This window comes from Loxodonta africana, chromosome 18 (assembly GCF_030014295.1).
Source record: "Loxodonta africana isolate mLoxAfr1 chromosome 18, mLoxAfr1.hap2, whole genome shotgun sequence".
Classification (NCBI taxonomy): domain Eukaryota; kingdom Metazoa; phylum Chordata; class Mammalia; order Proboscidea; family Elephantidae; genus Loxodonta; species Loxodonta africana.
This window is the reverse complement of record NC_087359.1, coordinates 14,569,299-14,591,320: the sequence shown is the minus strand read 5'-3', so window position 1 is coordinate 14,591,320 and position 22,022 is coordinate 14,569,299. Positions and strand designations below refer to the sequence as shown.

General features: G+C 43.7%; 1 protein-coding gene and 1 long non-coding RNA gene across 2 annotated transcripts in view; both read right to left on the bottom strand.

Moving 5' to 3' along the window:
* CYTH1 (cytohesin 1) overlaps nucleotides 1-22,022 on the bottom strand; it is a 113,937-nt gene that overhangs the window by 70,465 nt on the left and 21,450 nt on the right. The window lies entirely within an intron of this gene.
* The window catches only part of LOC135228065 (uncharacterized), a 41,106-nt gene continuing 20,860 nt past the window's right edge, over nucleotides 1,777-22,022 (bottom strand). The window contains exon 3 of the long non-coding RNA XR_010318276.1: nucleotides 1,777-21,642. This is a non-coding gene — a long non-coding RNA (uncharacterized LOC135228065). The remainder of the gene's footprint in view (nucleotides 21,643-22,022) is intronic.

Here is a 22,022-nt window from a genome sequence, read left to right as displayed (position 1 = left end):
TAAACTGAGAAGAACACATTCTTTTGTGGTTACGAGGCGGGGGAGGGTGGGAAGGGGTTATTTACCGATTAGATAGTAGATAAGAACTACTTTAGGTGAAGGGAAGGACAATACTCAGTATAGGGAAGGTCAGCTCACCTGGACTGGACCAAAAGCAAAGAAGTTTCCTGGATAAACTGAATGCTTCGAAGGTCAGTGGAGCAAGGGTAGGGGTTTGGGGGCTATGGCTACAGGGGACATCTAAGTCAACTGGCAAAATAAATTCTATTGAGAAAACATTCTGCATCCCACTTTGAAGTGTGGCGTCTGGGGTCTTAAATGCCAACAAGTGGCCATCTAAGATGCATCAATTGGTCTCAACCCACGGGGATCAAAGGAGAATGAAGAACACCAAGGTCACAAGATAATTATGAGCCCAAGAGACAGAAAGGGCCACATGAACTAGAGACTTACATCATCCTGAGACCAGAAGAACTAGATGGTGCCTGGCCACAACCAATGACTGCCCTGACAGGGAGCACAACAGAGAACCTCTGAGGGAACAGGAGAACAGTGGGATGCAGACCCCAAATTCTCATAAAAAGACCAGAGTTAATGGTCTCACTGAGACTAGAAGAATCCCGGTGGTCATGGTCCCCAAACCTTCTGTTTGCCCAGGATAGGAACCATTCCCGATGACAACTCATCAGACATGGAATGGACTGGACAATGGGTTGGAGAGAGTTGCTGATGAGGAGTGAGCTACTTGTATTAGGTGGACACTTGAGACTGTGTTGGCATCTCCTGTCTGGAGGGGAGATGGGAGGCTAGAGAGGGTTAGAAACGGGCAAAACGGTCAATAAAGGAGAGACGGGAAGGAGGGAGCGGGCTGACTCATCAGGAGAAGAGTAAATGGAAGTATGTAGTAAGGCGTATATAAGTTTATATGTGAGAGACTGACTTGATTTGTAAACTTCAACTTAAAGCACAATTAAAATTATTAAAAAATAAAGGTTAAGCAAAAAGTAATCGGAAAATGCTGCTGAGCTAGCTATAAGACAGCCGTGTTATAGTACTAAATAAAAAGGCATGTGGCAAAAATACATAGATAGTATAATTGCATTTTTGCTTTAAAAATGAAAAAGGAAGGAGCCAGGAAGCATATACTCAAATACTTTAGCAACTATTCTTTCTAGGTGGTGGGATTACGGGTAGTTTTCACTTTGTCTCTGTCTACGGTCTGACCCCGCTCTCTTGTGCCCATAGGACCCCGTGACAGACCCTTAGCTGATGTGCCCACCCTCAACCTTCGGTCTCCCACCCACTCTCTTGTGTTAGCCTCTGAAGTGCCCTTCCTAAATACAACCCACGCATGTCACTCTCCTGCTGAAATCGCAGTGGCCCTATCACCTGCCAATAAAGCCCCATCTCCTTCTCGTTGCTTCAAGACCTTCCTTAATCTGCACTTGCTGCCTCTCTAGACTCATCGCTCATGGTTTTTTCCTTTCTTTTAACCAAAATAACAAGAACACATAATTTAAAAGTGAACAGCATTAAAACAGAAACCTGCAGTTTCCTGCCCAATTCTCTCGCCCACTCTCGAATCCAACTCCACAGAGGAAGCCCTAAAGCTGTCTCTTCTGCTAAGTACCTTTCTATTTCTAAATAACGTGCTTACACTACTCTTTCTGGATTTTCCATTCCAGACATCAACTGCCTACCACAGAAGATGAAGATTTAGCTCTCAAACCACCACTGCCATTCAACATAGTTACATGCTTTGGTTAAATCAGTATTTCCGTAAGTGCTGTTCACAGCTGAGCTACGTAATGTACAAGGATTAAAACCATCACAGAGGCACTGTGTGTTTTTGCTTAGCTTTCCGTGTCTATTACTGATTAATCACCAAGCTCTCTACAAGGTACAAAACTCTCTCAGTATGGCCAAACATATCAGTGACCGCTTTTCTGAGACGCCTCACCAGGAATCTCCAGGCCCCACCAGTCTGGTTGTGTTGCTCTTGGGGTCTGCTTTCAAAGCCCTCCTCCTGGGAATTCCCTCGGGTACTTTCCCATGCTGGATCCTGGTCTTTGACCCTGTATCTCCTTCTTTCTCAGATCGCTTGCTCAACTTGGTGGAGCACATCCCCTAGTGACCATAAAGAAAGGATGTGGAGGGGTGGATTGTTGTCGCTGGAAATTTTACATGTCATAAAAGACCGCTATTCTTTTCTCACACTTGATTGACAATCTGGCTGGCTACAGAAACCTAAGTCAAAATCATTTTTCCTCAGAACGCTGAAGGCAACTCCTCACTGTTTTCCAGCTTCCAGTATAGCTGTTAGTTCTGGTGCATTTCTGACTCTCAGCATTTCAAATGTGACCTTCCCCCCCCCGCCGCCCTTTCAGAAAGCTTTTAGGATCTTATCTTTACCCTTAAAGCTGTGAAATTTCATGAGTTATGCTAGCCTCTAAGTAGACCCCAGTTCTAAAGCCTTGTATTCTTGAATAATTCCCTAACCTTCTTTCTGATTTTTCTTTTTTAGAACTTCTGTTAAACACTGGATTTCTACTATCGATCATTTAATTTTTCTAATCTTTTCTACTTTTCATCTCCTTTTGGAGCTGCTTTCTAGGAAATATTCTCTAATTCATCTTTCAACTTTTCTATTGAATGTTTTGTTTCTGGTAGTTTTAATTTGCAAGAACTCAATCTCTGAATACTCCTTTTTGATAGTACCCTATTCTTGTTTCATGACTATACTATCTTAAGGATATACCTTTTAAAGGCTTCTTCTATATCTTCCACAATTTGTGTCCTCAAATTTCTTTTGCTCTGTTTGCTTTGTTCTCTTGATAATGCTGAGGGCTTTCCTCAAATGTCTCGTAGGCACAGGCTGTTCCTTCACATTTAAGAGTGAGGCACTGACAACCTGACTGGAAGCTCTATGTGGCAAATGTGGCTATTGATGGAGGAGTGGCACTGTAATAGGTGAAGCAGCAACATGCAGAGAACCCACATGCAGGGAGGCTAGTGACAACTCACAGCAGTAGTCTCCAATTTCCTACTTCTATTGTGTGGGGTGTCAACCTAGCCACCAGCATTTGGGGAGCTGGTGTAAAGGAAGAAAGGAGAGGATCTCACAATTAAGTATGCAGCCTTTCACTTACTCTCGCTGCCTTCACAGCCTTCCTCGGAAATTAAAATTTCAAGTTTTACCAGAAGTGGAAGAGAAATCGCCTTGCTGCAAGAGATGGGGAGGAGATCTGGGCGTCTTAACTGTCCACCATGAGCACTTTCAACCCAGGTGTCAATCCAGGTTGTAGCCTCACTCCATTATCTCCATTCTCAAAGGTCCTGGGTACCCTGAAGCCTTTCTGAAATTTGGGGGTACATCGTTTTGCTCCTGGTGGCCTCACCCTCTGCAGCTCAGATCTTTCATGATAAGCAGCCAAGGGGAAAGGAGCTTGTCACGTAAATGTCCTAAAACCTCTGGAAGGGCATCCATAGGTTGGCACACAGAGTGACAAAGGCTTGTCAATCCTCTGCAGGCAGAAACCTGGAAATATTGCAAAACACTTTTAAAGGTTACTTCCAAAAAATAAAATGTGGATTTGTAATGGTCTTCCTCACAGACATAAATATTATGAAGTGTAGCTTGCCAAAAATAACTTGAGGACAAAGGAAATAAGTACTATGTCACAAAGGATTCAAATGAAGAATTCACAGAATGACGCCATTCCTTGCCTTTCACCTGCCCTGCACTGGGCAGAACAAGCTGTGGGGCTTTCCATCACATCTGCCGATAGGACCCTTGTTCAGGCAGAATTTTTAGCACTTTTATCATCAACAGAAAGAGTCAAAATCAATTAGATGTACCAAAAATAAGCCACGTCCTTTATTTTGTTCATGCACACAATCTGAATTTATTTCATCTTTGCCCAAGGAATGGCCACTAATTTTGCAAGAAAAGAATAAAAAGTAAAATAATTTTTTTGCAAAGGCTGATCTCATTTCTACGTGGAGAAAATCTATCACTGACGCCACAGAAGTGAAGTTTGCAAGATTTTGAAGCTGTGTGCACTTTCTTCCTGAGAAGGGGCCGACAGCATCCATCCGATGCTCAGAGAGGACTGTGGTCCCACACACGCAGACCCCCGTCCATGACTGTGGGTAAATCAGGAAGACGTCTGATTAAGGTGATGCCCCACTCTGTGGTGGCAATGGCAGAATATCCCTACAGAACCACATTCTTAGGAGACATTTGAAAATGTGTCACGTATAGTTCAGAATATATGAATTTGACATACTCATGACGCTAAAGTAAACAGGAACAAAACACCTTCCTCCATAAATATGGAAAAGAAACAGTAAGATTCACAAGTGAGAAAGAAGAACGTGAAAAAAGACGCCAGCCCTACTTACCCACAGAGGCGTACCTACAGAAAACAGCACCCACGGCAAGCACTGGAACTGCGCCCCTGCAGAGCCAGACCAGGCACCCAGGGCAAGCTCTAAGTTGTGGGCTCCCCCCCGCAATTTCAAGATGAACAGGCGTTTACAGCGGGAATGCTTCAGCAGCAATGCCCTCCCCCTCTTGTCCAGGCTCCCTCGTCAGGTGCCTTTCATATTTGTGGCACCTTGGAATGTCATTCCGCACCTCGTCTGAAGCCCCCTGGACTTGTTCCCAGGAGCAACTGTTCCCTTCTGCCCCCCCCCCCGCTACGTCTCTGCACCCCTGTCCAAACATCTGACACCCACCTTTTAGATAACTGTACCATAACAAAAAGTCAAGCTCCTTAATCTTTTACTTTACACCTTATGAGGCTACATGAAAATGACAACTGCACCTTCCTTGCGTTCACTGATGAAAACTGGTCTATGATGCGCTCAGGGTCATTTTTCTTTTTTCAGTTTCTTCTCTTTCCACACTCAGCAGAGCAAGATCACACAGTCTGCCTTGACCCATGGAGGCTCTCAAATACGAAAGTATTAGTAATTTTAACGTCCTGAACGACCTCTCACAGATGGCAATGGAACCTGCAATGGTTAACAGAAACTGCGTGGAGGCGGTGCCCCCTCCTCCCCTCCAAGTGATGCCCAGGACAGATGCCATACCTGTCATACCTTAGGTATACCTCTGTCTGAAAATGGTGGCTACAGTGGTTTTAAATGCCCCTTCAGGTAAGTTAAAAACAATGTTTGCGGTAAATTCGATCTGTGCTGCCCTCTGCTGGCTAACTGGAGAGATTAAAAGGTTTACAATTAGCTATTTTGCCAATAAATTTAAATTATCTTTTGCATGTGTATAGGGAAAAAGGAGGAAATTCATGTTTTACCTGGTATAAGTGTCCCGCTCTGCTGATATCTGCCAGTACTTTTCTTCCGAAAGGGCTTTGCTGATATTAAAATCTATCTGCTCCTTGTCCACACGCTGGCTAGCTTACGGGACTAGGTAGGTAATAGCCATGGGAGCTTATATTTTACAGGTACATACGGACAAAAATCAATATACCCCACAAATAAGTGCATCAAATGGCATGCTAAAATGTGACCGTGCCATGGGGAAAGGAGGAAAACGGGAGCACTGGGGGCAGGTGATCCTGAGGTATTAAACAAGGTGGTCAGAACGGGCATCACTGGAAAGGTGGAAACTGAGCAGAGCGTGGGTCTGGTCTTTTCTAAAACCCCGTGGTAAGCAACAAGCCTCCATATTCTTCTCTGGCCCTCCTTCCTATTCCTAACCTGCAGGGCTGATGATATTAACCACACAGCACGGCAGGATCTGACGGAAAAGGCTATGTCTCCCTGAAAAGCCCCTGCCTAGAGAGGGTGTGTGGGCTCAGCTTCCCACTTCCTCATGACTTCTGAGCAGTTTCTGCTGGTCTGAGCTTAGCAGAGCTTCTTTCTGAAAGAGCTTAATACACTGAGAATACCTGCTCTCCCCTTTTCTAGCTGGCGTTCACACACACTAATCATTACACAAAAATGTACAAGCTGGCTACTCTTTGTCCATTTGAAAATACTTGTCTGAATCTTTGCTCAGCTGTTGCAGGCCCGCATTAGCTAGGTGCTGGGACTACAATGATGAAGAGCACAGGGTACCATCCTCAAAACAGCAGCTTACTGGAGGACACAGTAAGAGCAGCAGAAGTAAACTACCATACAGCACCCTGAGGGCCAGGCTTCCAAGGAGGCCCAGGGTGCTCCAGGCTCACAGAAGAAGAAGACCCAGAATCAGTCCCTGGGAGATGGGGGGAGAATGTGGGAGAAGGCTTTAAAAGGGGGAATGACTGTTGAGAAAATCTTAGTGGCATTATCTGGTATTTAGGAGGACATGAGGAGGAGGGGATTCAAACACCGCACTGTGGCCGTGACCGTGAAGGAACTGCAGACCAGCCTTCAGGGGTGAGAGTCCCACTGGGAAGCAGAGCTGCACTGCATAAGAGGCCCTTCAAGACCTGGTGCTGAGGCTCCAGCTCATTTACAGCCAGGCCCACACGGACATGCCACCCCCACAGACCCACCTGCATTTCTGTACACCCACAATGTCGTTTCAGCCTTGAAGATTCTAGTCCCCAACCTGACTTTCCTCCCCTGACAAGCCCTCAGCTCCGTTAGTCTAATCGCTTTGAAAGCGATTTTACGCCCAAAATCACAGAACGAACACTTGTGTTGGCTGGTCTGCACATTCCCTTCCCAGCCAGGAAACCTACTTCGAAAATAAATTTATAGGAAAAGGAGACCTGGTAAATGCAGATTTGAAGACTGAAGGGTAGGAAGGTCTTAACAAGACTTATCAAGCTACTGGATAGCCTGGTAAGTAAGGTCTGTTACCTACAAAAGAGACGGGTGCTATTGTCTGATAGCCAAGCAGGTACCAGTCCAGAGTACGCCAGAGAAACACACACTCTTTCTAGCATCACAATAACCCTGTCAAGCAGAGCAGGCAGTCAGTCCCCCCATCCTCAGCCAACGCTGAAGCAAACTTAGGACACACACCTGGAGCCTTAGGTGAAAAAACCAGTGAAACTGTTCCTGTTGCTGAGCTGGGTGCTGCCCTCACACACTCCCGTCCTCCACTGGGCTGCCTCGCCTCCGTGGGCCTCTCCTGCACCTCCACCGTCCTCCACAGGGCCGCCTAGCCTCCGTGGGCCTCTCCGGCACCTCCACCATCCTCCACTGGGCCGCTTAGCCTCCGTGGGCCTCTCTGGCACCTCCATTGTCCTCCACTGGGCTGCCTAGCCTCCGTGGGCCTCTCCTGCACCTCCACCGTCCTCCACTGGGCCGCCTAGCCTCCGTGGACGGAAGCTCGCCCTGTAGTAGCCAGACAGATGCCTACAGCATGAAATTCTTCACACGTGATTTTCCTAAAATTTTCTGAAATTCCCTAATGACAGCCCTCTCAGTTGAAACAAGTTGAAGCAAAGTTTTCCTAAAGGCTAAATTTCAGTCTATTTTGTTTCTCAAAGTAAGCTGCTGATTTAAAAAAAAGATAGACACTAAATGACTACTCTGAGTTGATTTTTTTTAACACAAAGAAAGGATCATCCCATTGAAGGCAGAACGTATCACACCTGCTTCCTTTTGGTTTTTCCATTACGGAAGAAATACACGATGACGGCACTCCTCCTCCGGGGCATGGGGGTGCGGGCAGAGCACATAAAGTATGAAACTACAAGCACTTTTTACTGCCATCTCCCAAACCTACTAACCGACTCGGAGGAAATAACTAGTAACACTTGAATACTGTTTCCCCAGGTCTGTTTTTTGTAGTTAATAGCGACCCTATAGGACGGAGTAGAACTGCCCCATAGGGTTTCCAAGGAGCGGCTGGCAGACTGGAACTACTGACCTTATGGTTAGCGGCCAAGCTCTCAACCACTGCGCCACCACAGCTCCATAAAGAACTACATAAAAAGATTAACCAATATTTATTGTTGCACAACTTATGTTTTTCAATTCAAATGCCTTAGAGGTTAGGTATGATCCACACAATCAAATGCCTTTGCATAGTCAATAAATCACATGTAAACATCTTTCTGGTATTCTCTGTTTTCAGCTAAGGTCCATTTGACATCGGCCATCGTATCCCTCATTCCATGTGCTCTTCTGAATTCGGCTTGAATTCCTGGAAGTACTCTGTCAATATACTGCTGCAACCATTTTTGTATTACCTAAAGCAAAATTTTACTAGGGTGTGATATTAATAATATTGTTTGATAATTTCCTCATTGCGTTGGATCACCTTTCTTTGGAATGGGCACTAATATGGATCTCTTCTAGCCAGTTGGCCAGGTAGCTGGCTGTCTTCCAAATTTCTTGGCATAGACAAGAAAGCGCTCCCACCTTTGCATCCGTTTATTGAAACATCTCAGTTGGTATTCCGTCAATTCCTAGAGCCCTGTTTTTCGCCGATGTTTTCAGCGCAGCTTGGGACTTCTTCCTTCAGTACCACCGGTCCTTGAGCATATGCTACCTCCTGAAATGGTCGAACACTGACCAATTCTTTTTGGTATAGTGACTCTGTGTAGTCTTTCTTTTTTTTTGATGCTTCTTGAATCATTCAGTATTTTGCCTATAGAATCCTTCAGTATTGAATTTTTTCTTCAGTTCTTTCAGCTTGAGAAATGACAAGCGTGTTCTTCTCTTTGGGTTTTTTAACTCCAAGCCTTTGCACATCTTATTATAATACTTTGTCTTCTCGAGCTGCCCTTTCAAATCTTATGTTCAGCTCTCCTATCATTTCTTCCATTCACTTTAGCTGCTCTACATTCAAGAGCAAGTTTTAGACACTCTTCTGACATCAATTCTAGTCTTTTCTTACTTTCCTGTTTTTTTTAATGACCTTTTCCTTCCTTCATGAATGATATCCTGGATGACATCTCACAACTTGTCAGGTCTTTGGGTCATTAGCATTCAATGAATCAAATTTATTCTTGAGATTGTCTCTAAATTCAGGTATGATATACTCAAGGTTGTATTTTGGCTCTTGTGGACTTGCTCTAATTTTCTTCATCTTCAGCTTGAACTTGCATATGAGCAATTGATGGTCTGTTCCACCGTCGGTTCCTGGCCTTGCTCTGACTGATGGTATTGAGCTTCTCCATTGTCTCTTTCCACAGATGTAGCTGATTTGATTCCTCTGTATTCCATCTGGTGAGGCCCACAGGTACAGTCACCGTTCATATTGTAGAAAACTGTATTTCCAATGAATAGATCATTTAGTCTCACAAAATTCTATCATGAGATCTCCAGCATCATTTCCATCACCAAAGCCATATTTTCCAACTACTGATCCTTCTTTTTTTTCCAACTTTTGTATTCTAATCACCAGTAATCATTAATGCATGTTGACTGCATGTTTGATCAATTTCAGACTGCAGAAGGTGGTAAAAATCTTCAATTTCTTCATCTTTGGCATTAGTGGTTGGTATGTAAATTTGAATAATAGTTGTATTAACTGGTCTTCCTTGTAAGCATATGGATATTATCCTAAAACTGATAGTTTTGTGGAGCCCTGGTGGCATAGTGGTTTAGTGTACGGCTGCTAACCAAAAGGTTTACGGTTTGAATCCACCAGCTGCTCCTTGGAAACCCTCCGGAGTAATTCTACTCTGTCCTATAGGGTCCCTACGAGTCAGAATTGACTGGACGGCAATGGGTTTTTGACAGTGTTGCACTTCAGGACACATCTTGAAATGTCCTTTTTGATGATGAAAGTGATGCCATTCCTCTTCAATTTGTCATTCTCAGCATAGTAGACCATATGATTGCCTGATTCAAAATGGCCAATACCAGACCCTTTCAGCTCACTTACATCTAGGATATCTATCCTCAAGTATTTCATTTCGTTTTTGATGACTTCCAATTTTCCTAGATTCAAACTTCGTACATTCACCATTCCAATTACTAATGGATGTTTGCAGCTGTTTCTTCTAATTTTGAGTCATGCCACATCAGCAATGAAGGTCCCAAAAGCTTTACTCCATCCACATCACTAAGGTCAACTCTACTTTGACGAGGCAGCTCTTCCCCAGTTGTATTTGGAGTTCCTCCCAACCTGAGGGACTCATCTTCTGGCACTATATCAGATAATGTTCTGTCGCTATTCATAAGGTTTTCACTGGTCAATTTTTTTCAGAAGCAGATTGCCAGGTCCTTCTCCTCAGTCTGTCTTTAATCTGGAAGCACCACTGGAACCTGTCCGCCATGGGTCACCCTGCTGGCATTTGAAATACTGGTGGTATAGCTTCCAGCATCAAAGTAACACACAAGCCACCACAGTATGACAAACTGACATTCAACTGTGTGGATCATAACAAATTATGGATAACATTGTGAAGAACGGGAATTCCAGAACACTTAATTGAGCTCATGAGAAACCTGTACATAGACAAAGAGGCAGCTGTTCGAACAGAAAAGGGGGATACTGCCTGGTTTAAAATCAGGAAAGGTGTGACTCAGTGTTGTATCCTTTCACCAATCTTATTAAATCTGTACGTTGAGCAAATAATCTGAGAAGCTCGACTATATGAAGACGAATGCAGCATCAGGATTGGAGGAAGGCTCCTTAAAAACCTGAAGTATGATCTGTAAACTTTCACTTAAAGCATAATAAAAATTATTTAAAACAAACAAACCTGAAGTATGCAGATGATATAACCTTGCTTGCTGAAAGTGAAGAGGACTCGAAGCACCTACTGATGAAGAACAAAGACTAGAACCTTCAGTATGGATTATACTTCAACATGAAGAAAACAAAAATGATCACAACTGGACCAATAAGCAACATCATGATAAATGGAGAGGTGACTGACGTCAAGGATTTCATTTTACTTAGATTCACAATCAATACCCACAGAAGTAAAAAAAAAAAAGTAGTACTCAAGAAATCAAACGATGTATTGCACTGGGCAAATTTGCTGCAAAAGGCCTCTTTGAAGCACTGAAAAGCAAAGATGCCATGTCACCTCGAGGACTAAGGTGCACCTGACCCAAGCCATGGTATTTTCCATCACTTCATATGCATGTGAAAGCTGGACAATGAATAACGAAGACCAAAGAATTGATGCCTTTGAATTGCAGTGTTGGCGAAGAATGCTGAATATACTGTGGGCTGCCAGAAGAACGAACAAATCTTAGAAGAAGTACAGCCAGAGTGCTCCTTGGAAGCAAGGATGGCAAGACTTTGTCTCTTGTACTTTGGACATGCTATCAGTAGGGACCAGTCCCTGGAGAAGGATATCATGATTGATAAGGTAGACAGTCAGAGAAAGGGAGGAAGACCCTCAACAAGATGGACTGACACAGTGGCTGCAACAATGGGCTCAAACATAGCAATGATTGTGAGGATGGTACAGGACCAGGCAGTGTTTTGTTCTGTTGTACACAGGGTCACCAGGAGTCAGGCCTGACTCAATGGCATCTAAAAACAACAAGAGGTTGGCTATGTCCGGGAATGTAGATCTACACCAATTTTTTTTTTAATTGGTACATTCCACAGTAAAGGTCGTGCTATACTCTAGATTTCCTACTTATGAACATTTAAGTTGTGTCCAGTATTTTGCCTCCTCAAGCTCTGCTACAGGGAGTACTCTTCTGCGTGCATCTTTCTGTCCACGTGGAAACGCGTCTGTATGAAGGCAAGAGGCAGGAAAGCTGAATTACTGAGTCAAATGACACGAGCATGTGTTTTAACTTTTTATTGTGAATATTTTTGGACTTACATGGAAGTTGCAAAAACAGAGTTCCATATACCCTTCACCCAACTTCCCTTAATGATAACATCTTATATAACCACAGTGCAATCACTGAAACCAGGAAATGAATGCTCACAAACACTAATAACTTATCTAGAGTTCACACTCATGTTCTTTTTCTGGTCCAGGACTCAACCCAGAAGACCCCACTGTGCTTAGCTGTCATGTCTCCTGATGAGATGAGGGGGGCCCAGACGAAGGCCAGAGCAGTAGGAGAAAGGAGAGAATGAGTTCAAGAGCAGTTACTCACTGCTGTCAAGCTGACTCCGACTCACAGCAGTCCTGCAGAGCTGAGCAGAACTGCTCAGAGCCCTTTCGTGACCAAGTTATTTTTTGTTAGTAAGTTTTTGATGATATCATGTTTTTTCAGTAGTGGAATACACACTAAATCATTGAGTGTTTTTAAATTTTTGTCAGGCAAGATGGATTTTGATAAATATTGTGTGGGACACACATGTCCCACTGGACTTTGGTGGTAGGATAGGTGGGATGTGGCATGGAAAAATTCAAGTTATCTTAGCAACTTTATTTTACTGGGTGAAACTTTTGAAAACACGGGCTAACACACAAAGGCACCTGCAGTGCCTGCACATAATTGTGATTTGAGTCTCCTTCTTAGCGCTTCATTCTCTGCATTGCCTTCTAGATCCATCCCTTCAGAGGCAAATACTTGCCAACCTGGCAGAGCCAGACGTCACTTGACACCCAATGGGCTCCTGGCTTGTTCCTCACAGGAACAAGAGCGTCTCCCTCTTCCTTTGATTTCCTGGCACAGAGTAAGCTGCCTAATGAGAACAAGCCTGAAGGACAGTTGGTCACAGCTGCCCCTGTTGTTACAGTTCCACACTGTAAAACTACTTACAATGCCAAGGTCAATAAGGACACACAGCATTCAATGCCACCATTTGAGAGACACCTTCCAATTGCATACCTTTCGTGCCTCTGGTCAAAGGGATACAACTCCGCCCATAATTGTACTATATTGTGTAATTGCTGTTACGCAAGGGATTGCTGAGGAGGTACTGTCTTTGTTCTTTTTGTTGACAGTAGTGATGTCCTTTGGATTATGGAATGTGGGCAAAACTGTCACAGGTTTGTCATGCTGCAACTTTACTGCCGACACACATACTCAAAAAACCAAACCCAACCCACTGCTGTAGAGTCAATTCCAACTCATAGAGACAATTCCAACTCATAGAGACAATATAGGACAGAGTAGAACCGCACCATAGTTTCCAAGGAGCGCCTGGCGGATTTGAACTGCTGACCTCTTGGTTAGCACCCGTAGCACTTAACCACTACGCCACCAGGGTTTCTGACACACATACAGAAACAGAAATTCTCCCTGCTGTAATTTATCTTTCCTCTTCTCTTTCCCAGTTGCTGTTAGCTTGTTAAACCCATTGCTGTCCAGTTGATTGCGACTCTTAGCTTTATTAGGTGCCATCAAATCAGTTCTGACTCATAGCAACCCTATGTACAACAGAATGAAACACTTCACAGTCCTGCACCATCCTCGCAGTTGTTGTAACGCTTGAGCCCATTGTTGCAGCCATGGTGTCAATCCATTTCATTGAGGGTCTTCCTCTTTTTCTCCGACCCTCTGCTTTACCAAGCATGAGGTCCTACTCCAGGGACTGGTCCCTTCTGATAACATGTCCAAAGTATGTGAGACAAAGTCTTGCCACCCTTGCTTCTAAGGAGCATTCTAGCTGCACTTCTTACAAGATAGATTTGTTCATTCTTTTGGCAGTCATTGATATATTCAATATTCTTTGCCAACACCATAATTCAAGTGTCAATTCTTCTTTGGTTTTCCTTATTCATCGTTCAGCTTTCCCAGGCATATGAGGTGATTGAAAACACCATGGCCTGGGTCTGGTGCACCTTAGTCCTTATCTTAGTCATCTAGTGCTGCTATAACAGAAATATCACAAGTGGTAGGTTACAAGTCCAAATTCAGGGTGTCAGCTCCAAGGAACCTTTCTCTGTCGGCTCTGTCAGAGGAAGATTCTTTGTCATCAACCTTCCCCAGGTCAAGGAGCTTCTCAGGCGCAGGGACCTCAGGTCTAAAGGATGCGCTCTGCTCCTAATGCTACTTTCTTGGTGGTATGAGGTCCACCTGTCTCTCTGCTCGCTTCTTTCTTTTATATCTCAAGAGATTGCCTCAAGACACAATCCAGTCTTGTAGACTGAGTCCTGTCTCACTAACACAACTGCTGCTCAGCCTCCCTCATTAATATCATGGAGGCAGGATTTACAACATATAGGAAAATCACACAATACCAGGAATCACGGCCCAGGCAAATTGATACACATATTTTTTGGGGGACATAATTCGTGATAGTTCTCAAAGTGACATCTTTGCTTTTCAACACTTTAAAGACAGATTTGACCAATGCAATGAGCCTTTTGATTTCTTGACTGCTGCCTCCATGGGTGTTGACTGTGGATCCAAGGAAAATGAAATCCTTGATAACCTCAATCTTTTCTCTTGTTTATCCCGATATTGCTTATTGGTCCAGTGGTGAGGATTTCTGTTGTCTTTAAGTTGAGGTATAATTCATACTGAAGGCTGTAGTCTTTGATCTTCATCAATAAGTGCTTTAAGTTCTCTTCACTTTCAGCAAGCAAGGATGTGTCACCTGCATATCACAGGTTTTTAATGAGTCTTCTTTCAGTCTTAATGCTTCATTCTTCTTTGTATAGTCCAGCTTCTCGGATTTATCTGCTCAGCATACAGATTGAATAAGAATGATTAAAGGACACAACTCTGGATTTATCTGCTCAGCATACAGATTGAATAAGAATTTAAAGGACACAACCTGACACACGCCTTTCCTGTTTTTAAACCACCCTTTCCTGTTTTTAAACCACGCAGCATCCCCTTGTTCTGTTCGAACGACTGCCTCTTGGTCTATGTACAGGTTCCACATGAGCACAATTATGTGTTCTGGAACTCCTGTTCTTCGCAGTGTTATCCAGTAGCCCCTTTCTATTTGTTCACACTATGCCTACAGCATACAGTCCCCTTTCGTTCATGACTTTCATCAAGAGATAGAAGGAAAATAAATTATCGAAGGCAATGAGCCTATGAGGATGGTTGCATGAATGACACAGACCAAGTACAACACTCTCACCAAGGGAGAGAGATACGTCATGGTCATATCAAAACCAAATCAAACCTGTTGCCATCGAGTCAATTCCGACTCATAGCGACCCTATAGCACAGAGTTGAACTGCCCCATAGAGTTTCCAAGGAGCACCTGGTAGATTCAAACTGCCGACCTTTTGGTTAGCAGCTGTAGCACTTAACCACTACGCCATCTGGGTTTCCGGTCATATCAAAGTGACTTGCAAATCAGTTAGTGAGTACAGCCAAGCACCTAACTTTGTACCCGTGCCGGACGGGCTTCATTGGCATGTCCTATTTTATTGATGAATCGCCCTTCAGTGGCACCATGCTTTCATCAACTGCCACAACACTTTATGGCACGTACACCTCCCTTAGGCGACTATCGAGATCACTGATGATTGGGCGCCATTTGTGAAGTCGTTCGTAGCCCGGGTCTCCTCTGTGCATGGCTTTTGAAATGTCACTGCAGTGTATGCTCTCTGTCAGTTTCTTCAGTCTGGTTTTGGTCATAAGGTCTGCCGCCAAAGTAACACCCAAGAGGGGGTCGCTGCACCAATAATGTCTGAGCTCGGGGAGGACGTGTACACATATCAGTGTACACCCAGCAGTGAATGTCTTTATTTCCTGTGTGGTTGTAGGCTGCCAGCTTTTACTTGGCATTCTAATCTCCTGCCCTCTATGCAGTCTTGTGAGCTTCTGAGTCGCATAAAGATTCATTTGGCCCTTTATAATTTTCAATATCTCTTCTATAAACACAGACCAAAAAAAATCTACTTCTGTATCTTCGTGGGTCAAGTCAGTTGGCATATTGCTGAAGCGAGTCTGTTATGTTTTCAAAGTAGGAGACATCTTTGCACCATTCACTTCATTTTCTTCGCTCTCACCACAGGCATCATCACAGGGTTCACCCCTTTCTTCCGCCACGTCAGTGCTTCATCATCCTCCAATTTCATGTCCGTGTTGTGTCGTTGTTGTTCCCATCAAACTGAGCTTCAGACTCCATGAGACAGGTAAATTCCTCTGAGGTATCTTCGCCACACGCCTCCTCAGAACCATCCTCATCCTCAGGTAGAGAAAAGAAACAATCTAGATTTTCTTTGTCCTTCAAAGAGCCTATTTCTGAAAAAGAGGAATTTTCAGAAAATAGTAATTCCAAGTTCAGCAAAACTAGGATAATACCAATACCATACCTCCAAACCAACATGAGAGTACACAAGAGGAGACACTGCCCAATTCCAGCCTCCCATAACAATAAAAGGAAACCCTGGTGGCATAGTGGTTAAGAACTACAGCTGCTAACCAAAAGGTCGGCAGTTCAAATCCACTAGGCACTCCTTGGAAACCCTATGGGGCTAGTTCTCTGCTGTCCTATAGGGTTGCTATAGTCAGAATTCACTCGATGGCAACGGGTTTATAAAAATAAAAGCACCAAAAGAACTGGTGTCCTGGGAAAAGCACTACTACAATGAATTCATTTTCACTGCAAATGAACTACTGCCAGCTCATAAACCAGGAGTCCTTGACAACTGCAGGGAATACTCACACAGTAGGTCCAGGACACTACAACACGCGCTTGTAATGTAGTACACCTGAAAAGAAGGTATTCACTCACTTGAAAATGAAATCGTCATGAAAACTGCAACTTGCAAATATCACATAGGAACCTGTGCATATACCCACAGGGCTTATCTCGCTGTACCAAAGCCAAAAGAGACAAAAAGTTTACACAATCGCACCTCCGGGGGCATCACCTCATACAATAACCTCCACCCGGTGATCTGGCGCCAATGACCGTCTCTTCCCTTTTATCCACTCACACATGCCCCTGCCAGATGACACATACCACAAACAGGACACCAGCATCCCAACAAACCAGACAGGCAAAAAACGTAGCTGGGACTTAAATGTGACAGTTGTCAAGAAAGGGTTAGGGCTTCCAAGGCTGTAATCTTTACGGAAGCAGACTGCCCCATCTTTCTCCCATGGAGTGGCTGGTGGGTTCAAACTGCCGACCTTTCGGCCCGCCTCTGAGCACTTTAGCCACTGCACTGCCAGGGCTCCTTCCATATATCCTTAGTCACTTGTAATCTGTGACAGTTTCTCAGTCTTTCCTTGTATCACATGAACTGGACACTTTTTTGGTGCTAGAAAGTAAGGAAGTGCTCGAAGAGTGACAGGAAGGTGCTGAAAAGACACAGGTGCTAACCTCAAGAATGAACGTGCTAAAAAATTAGCATGGGAGAAGTGGAGGATATTTGCATAGTACTGGCCAGTTATTTTGCGGAATGTCCTTAACGCGGGCTTTTCTGAGGGGCTAAGGTTATGTGTTTTTGGCATGAACAGCAGAAGACACAATGTGGTGCCCTTCTCAGTGCATGGTCAGGGGCGTGTGGTGTTGATGAATCTTACTACCAGTGATATTAACCTTGAGCACCTGGTAAAGCTGTGTCTACAATGTTCCTTCACTGTAAAGTTACTATGTTTCCCTTTATAATAAGTATCTTGTGAGGAGATACTCTGAGACTAAGTAATATCCCTGAGAGAACTAAGTCCTATTAAGTAAGGCAAGAAAAAAGGCATAAGGACTGGAAAGAAGGAAAAATGAAACCACGATGATTCACAGTTGGTAAAAGAACCTAAAGATAAACTGTTAGACTCATTAGCGGAATTTAATCAATACATAAAATGCAAATGCATTTCAATATATTAGCAACCAACAGTAATTAACATCCTTAGAAATAAATCAGTCAAGAGTGTGCAGGACTTTTATGGCAAAAATTCTCAAATTTTATTCAAAGACATTAAAGCAGGCCTACATAAATGGAGAAGCTGCACCCATGGGTGGGAGGACTCCTTACACTGAAGATGTCCATTTTCTCCCAGATGACCTAAGTTTTAATGCCACTGCAAACCACAACCCCAGCAGGTTTTGCCGTTTGTTCCAGGAATTATTAAATAGCGTGGTACTGGCATGGGACAGACCAACAGAACAGGACACCAGAGCCCAGGGACAACCCACGCAGATATAAACACCTGACATACGGCAGGGCTGGCAACACAGCTCAGTGGGGAAAGGTCCCACTTTTCCTTAAACGCTGCTGGGTGTAGATCCTTCACGTGAATACCTGGAAGTACGAACGTGAATGTTCACAGCAGCATTCTTAGCAACGGCCGCAACCTGGAAACCACCTAAATGTCCATCAAAAGTAGGGCAGATCTTTTTTTAAATTGTGGTGAAAATATGCACAACAAAACCCTCACCAGTTAGGGCAGATTTTTTTTTTTTTTAATTGTGGTATATTCAAATTTTTAAAAAATTGTGGTATATTCAAAGAACGAACTACAGCTACCCGAAAAAACATGGCTAAATCTCATTAACATGAGGTTGAGCAAAAAAAAAAAAAAAAAAGCCTTTAAAATTAGAAGAAGACTTTTTTCAACCCAGAATTTTATACCAGATCCAAAAAAAATGTGAGGCTAGACTAAGACATTTTCAAACACAAAAACACAGACCTCCCACATACCCTTTCCTAGGAAACTTCCAGAGAATGTACTTCTGCAAACTTTAAGTAAACCAAAAAAGGAAAGACACATGTCATGGATTGAATTATGACCCCAAAAATGTGTGTATCAACTTGGTTAGGCCATGCTTCCTGGTATTCTGTCATTGTCCTCCATTTTGTGATTGTAATTTTATGTTAAGAGGATTAGGGTGGGATTGTAACACCACTATTCCTCAGGTCACTTCCCTGATCCAATGTAAAGGGAGTTTCCCTGGGGTGTGGCCTGCACCACTTTTATAAGATAAAAGGAAAGGGAAGCAAGCAGAGAGTTGGGGACCTCATACCACCAAGAAAGCAGCGCGAGGAGCAGAGCGCATCCTTTGGACAGGGGGTCCCTGCACCTGAGAAGCTCCTTGACCAGGGGGAGATTGAGGACGAGGACCTTCCTCCAAAGCTGACAAAGGGAGAAGGCCTTCCCCTGGAGCCGACACCATGAATTTGGACTTGTAACCTATTAGACTGTGAGAGAATAAATTTCTCTTTGTTAAAGCCACCCACTTGTGGTATCTCTGTTATAGCAGCACTAGATAACCAAGACAACATGGGACCCAGAAAAGGCTGATCCAACAGAAGGGAGTGACGGAGTACAATCCCAGCAAGTAGAGCTTTGAAGAGGAAGTCAAACTCAAAGGCCCCTCAGCCAACCTGGAGAGCAGCTAATCAAGATTTAAGCATAAAAATAATGGGCACTGTCCAAGGGGGAAAACAGAGCTGATGTCTTAAAATACTTATAGCTAAGCATGGGACAGAGATACAGAATTTGAAAAACAAAGGATACATTTCAAAGAAAACCAGGCAAATAATGAATTGAGTCAATCAATAGCTCTAGGAAAAAAAAAGTTGTACAAGAAAGGCCATGTGGTTGTAGAACACTATGTGGCTCAGCAGAGAGCAATTTTGGCATAGTTGTGGCAGAGAGTTGACAGATAATGTCTGAAATTGACAATCAAGAAATAGTAGGAGACTGCTCTGACTGGGATCACAATGGAGGGTCCTGGACAGAGCAGGAAAAAAACGTAGAACAAAAATCAAAATCACAAAAAAGACCAGACTTACTGGTCAGACCAAGACTGAAGGAACCCACGAGACTGTGGCCGTAAGACATCTTTCTCAACTGGAACTGAAGCCATCCCCAGAGACCACCTTTCAGCCAAACCACAGACAGGCCCATAAAAGTATACAATTCAGTGGTTTTTTAGAATATTCACAAGGTTATATAATCACCACCACTTCCTAATTCTAGAACATTTTTATCGCTCTCAAAAAAACCTCTCACCCACTAGCAGTCACTCCTCATTCCCCTAGTCCCTGAGTCCCCGGCCACCACTGATCTACTCTGGTCTCCACTGGTGTGTCTACACACAACATAAAGTATTGTATTTAGTATAATGTTTCCAAGGTTCATACATGTTGTATCACGCACCAGTACTTCATTACTTTTTACGGCTGCATAATATCCAATGGTATGGATATGCCACGTTTTGTTTATTCATTCCCCCACTGACAGACATGTGGGCTGTTTCTACCTTTCAGCTATTATGGATATATGAACACTTGGGTAGATCTGTGCGTGATATATAATCTTTTAAATGATGTACGTGTATTACTTGGATAAAAGTATATTTTAAACTCTTCCTATTTTTCTATCTGAATCCTACCTATTCCTCAAAGTCACGCTCAAGAGCCTCCTCCGAGGCTTGCTTCCCAGAGCACCACCTACCACGCGCCGCCCGTAGGAAACAAACTGAAGGTGCTGAACCAGATTTATGATATATTTTACCTCTAAACACATTATGATTCCAGAACTAAGATTCCCATTCTCAAAGATGGAAAAGGTCTGCAGCGCTAGCTTCATATCTTCCAGGGAACCGTAGAGTACTCATGTTAGGTGCCCTGTCGGCTGGGCATAAGTATACCATCAGCCCATGACATAGGGCATGGATGGTTTCAACACAGTCCTGGGACAAAAGAAATGTGTTTAAAGAGCAAATGAGCCTGATGGTTATGGTAGGAGGCCGAGGATGACCAGGCTATCAGGAAAGCTCACTGTTACACTGGACACAAGCAATGCACAACAGGGCCCAGCCACTTCACGGCACATTCAGTGGGTATTTCCACACACGGACTTTCTGGTACTTTTACTACTTAGGCAGACAAGGTTGATGTCCAGAGAATGGGGAATGATTAAATTAATTCACTGGATTTTCTGTACAATTTCTAAACTTAAGTAGTAATTTTTAGGAAAAAATCCTGCCTGAAGAAATATGTAAAGAGGTGATCATCAGGAGGTGAAGTTCCAGCACATTTACGAAAGCAAAGCGATCTGACAACTCCAGTAAGAGTAACTTAGATCTGGGGAGGGAGGCAGCGTAGGAGCTGGCTTACTTGCTGGCTGCCTTCTTTACTTCTTTCTGCTTTGGGCATGGACTCTGCCCATGAGAGTGCATATCCCTTCCTGTTTCCCTCAGTCCCCTCTGCCTTACTAATCACATATCTCCCCCTTTCTTTGCAAAACCACAAGCCCAGCATTACCAAATCCGTGCACTCCACCCATCCTCTTACTCAGAAGACAGACAGCAAACTGAGCCAGTGGAGATGGGCCACTGCCCCGGAGAGGAAACCCTGCACAAGCGACAGAGGAGGAAGGCAGTCGTGCCCACCTTTGTCACAGAGCAGCACCAGGACGTCAGACAACAGGACCAAGGAAGTCAGCCAGCCCAAGCTCCTTGATACCTGTTATTGATGTTGAAACAAGCTAAGCAGAAACCATTGTTGTATCTAAAACCTAATTGCCTTGCTTTGAAGACAAGTGGTTTGGATTTAAAAAAAAAAAACAAAAAACTAACAATCTATTTTTGGAAGGAAATTTCTTCAAGAATTTCTCCAAGCTTTTATTTAAACCATTTTCAGATGATTTACTTTCCCTAAAATTCCCTTCCAATTTCAAAAATATTCCTACCAGGTTTAGAAGCAGTTCCTAAACTGTAGAAGCTACCATTGCCCAAAGAAAGGCAAAGTGCTCCTACGACAGTCCAGAATCTTCAGTCCCTGGTTATTTCTGTCTGTTCTCTGAGTGTCTGAAAAGAGAGCTGAGAAGCATGGCCTTCCAGTGTCCAGAAGGGAGAGAACGAGGTCTGCTCAACACAGTGATACCCACGGCAGGACAGGAAGGTGGTGCTCCGCTAACATGGCGGCAGTAGAGCTGGAGAAAGTAGATCACTTTAGAGTATATTTTGGGCAGCACTACTAAGGAACTGGATGTAGAGAATGAGAGAAAGGGTTAATCAGGGTTGATTTCTAAATGTTTGACTTGAACACTTGTGTGGATGGAGATACTGCTTCTTAGGCTGGGGTCAACTGGAAGAGGCACAGTATCGGGGCTGTGTGTGGCTGTGTTGAGTATGACGTGCCTGTGAGCCATCTCAGGAGAGTTGTCAAACGAGGAAGTGAGTTAAAGACCTGGAAGCTCAATGGCAGGAAGAGGCCTGGAGATATATATTTGGGAGACGTCATAGGGTTGGTGGTACTAAAAGCTATTGGTTGTATCAATTGATAATTCTAAATGGAATTCAAAAGTTCCTA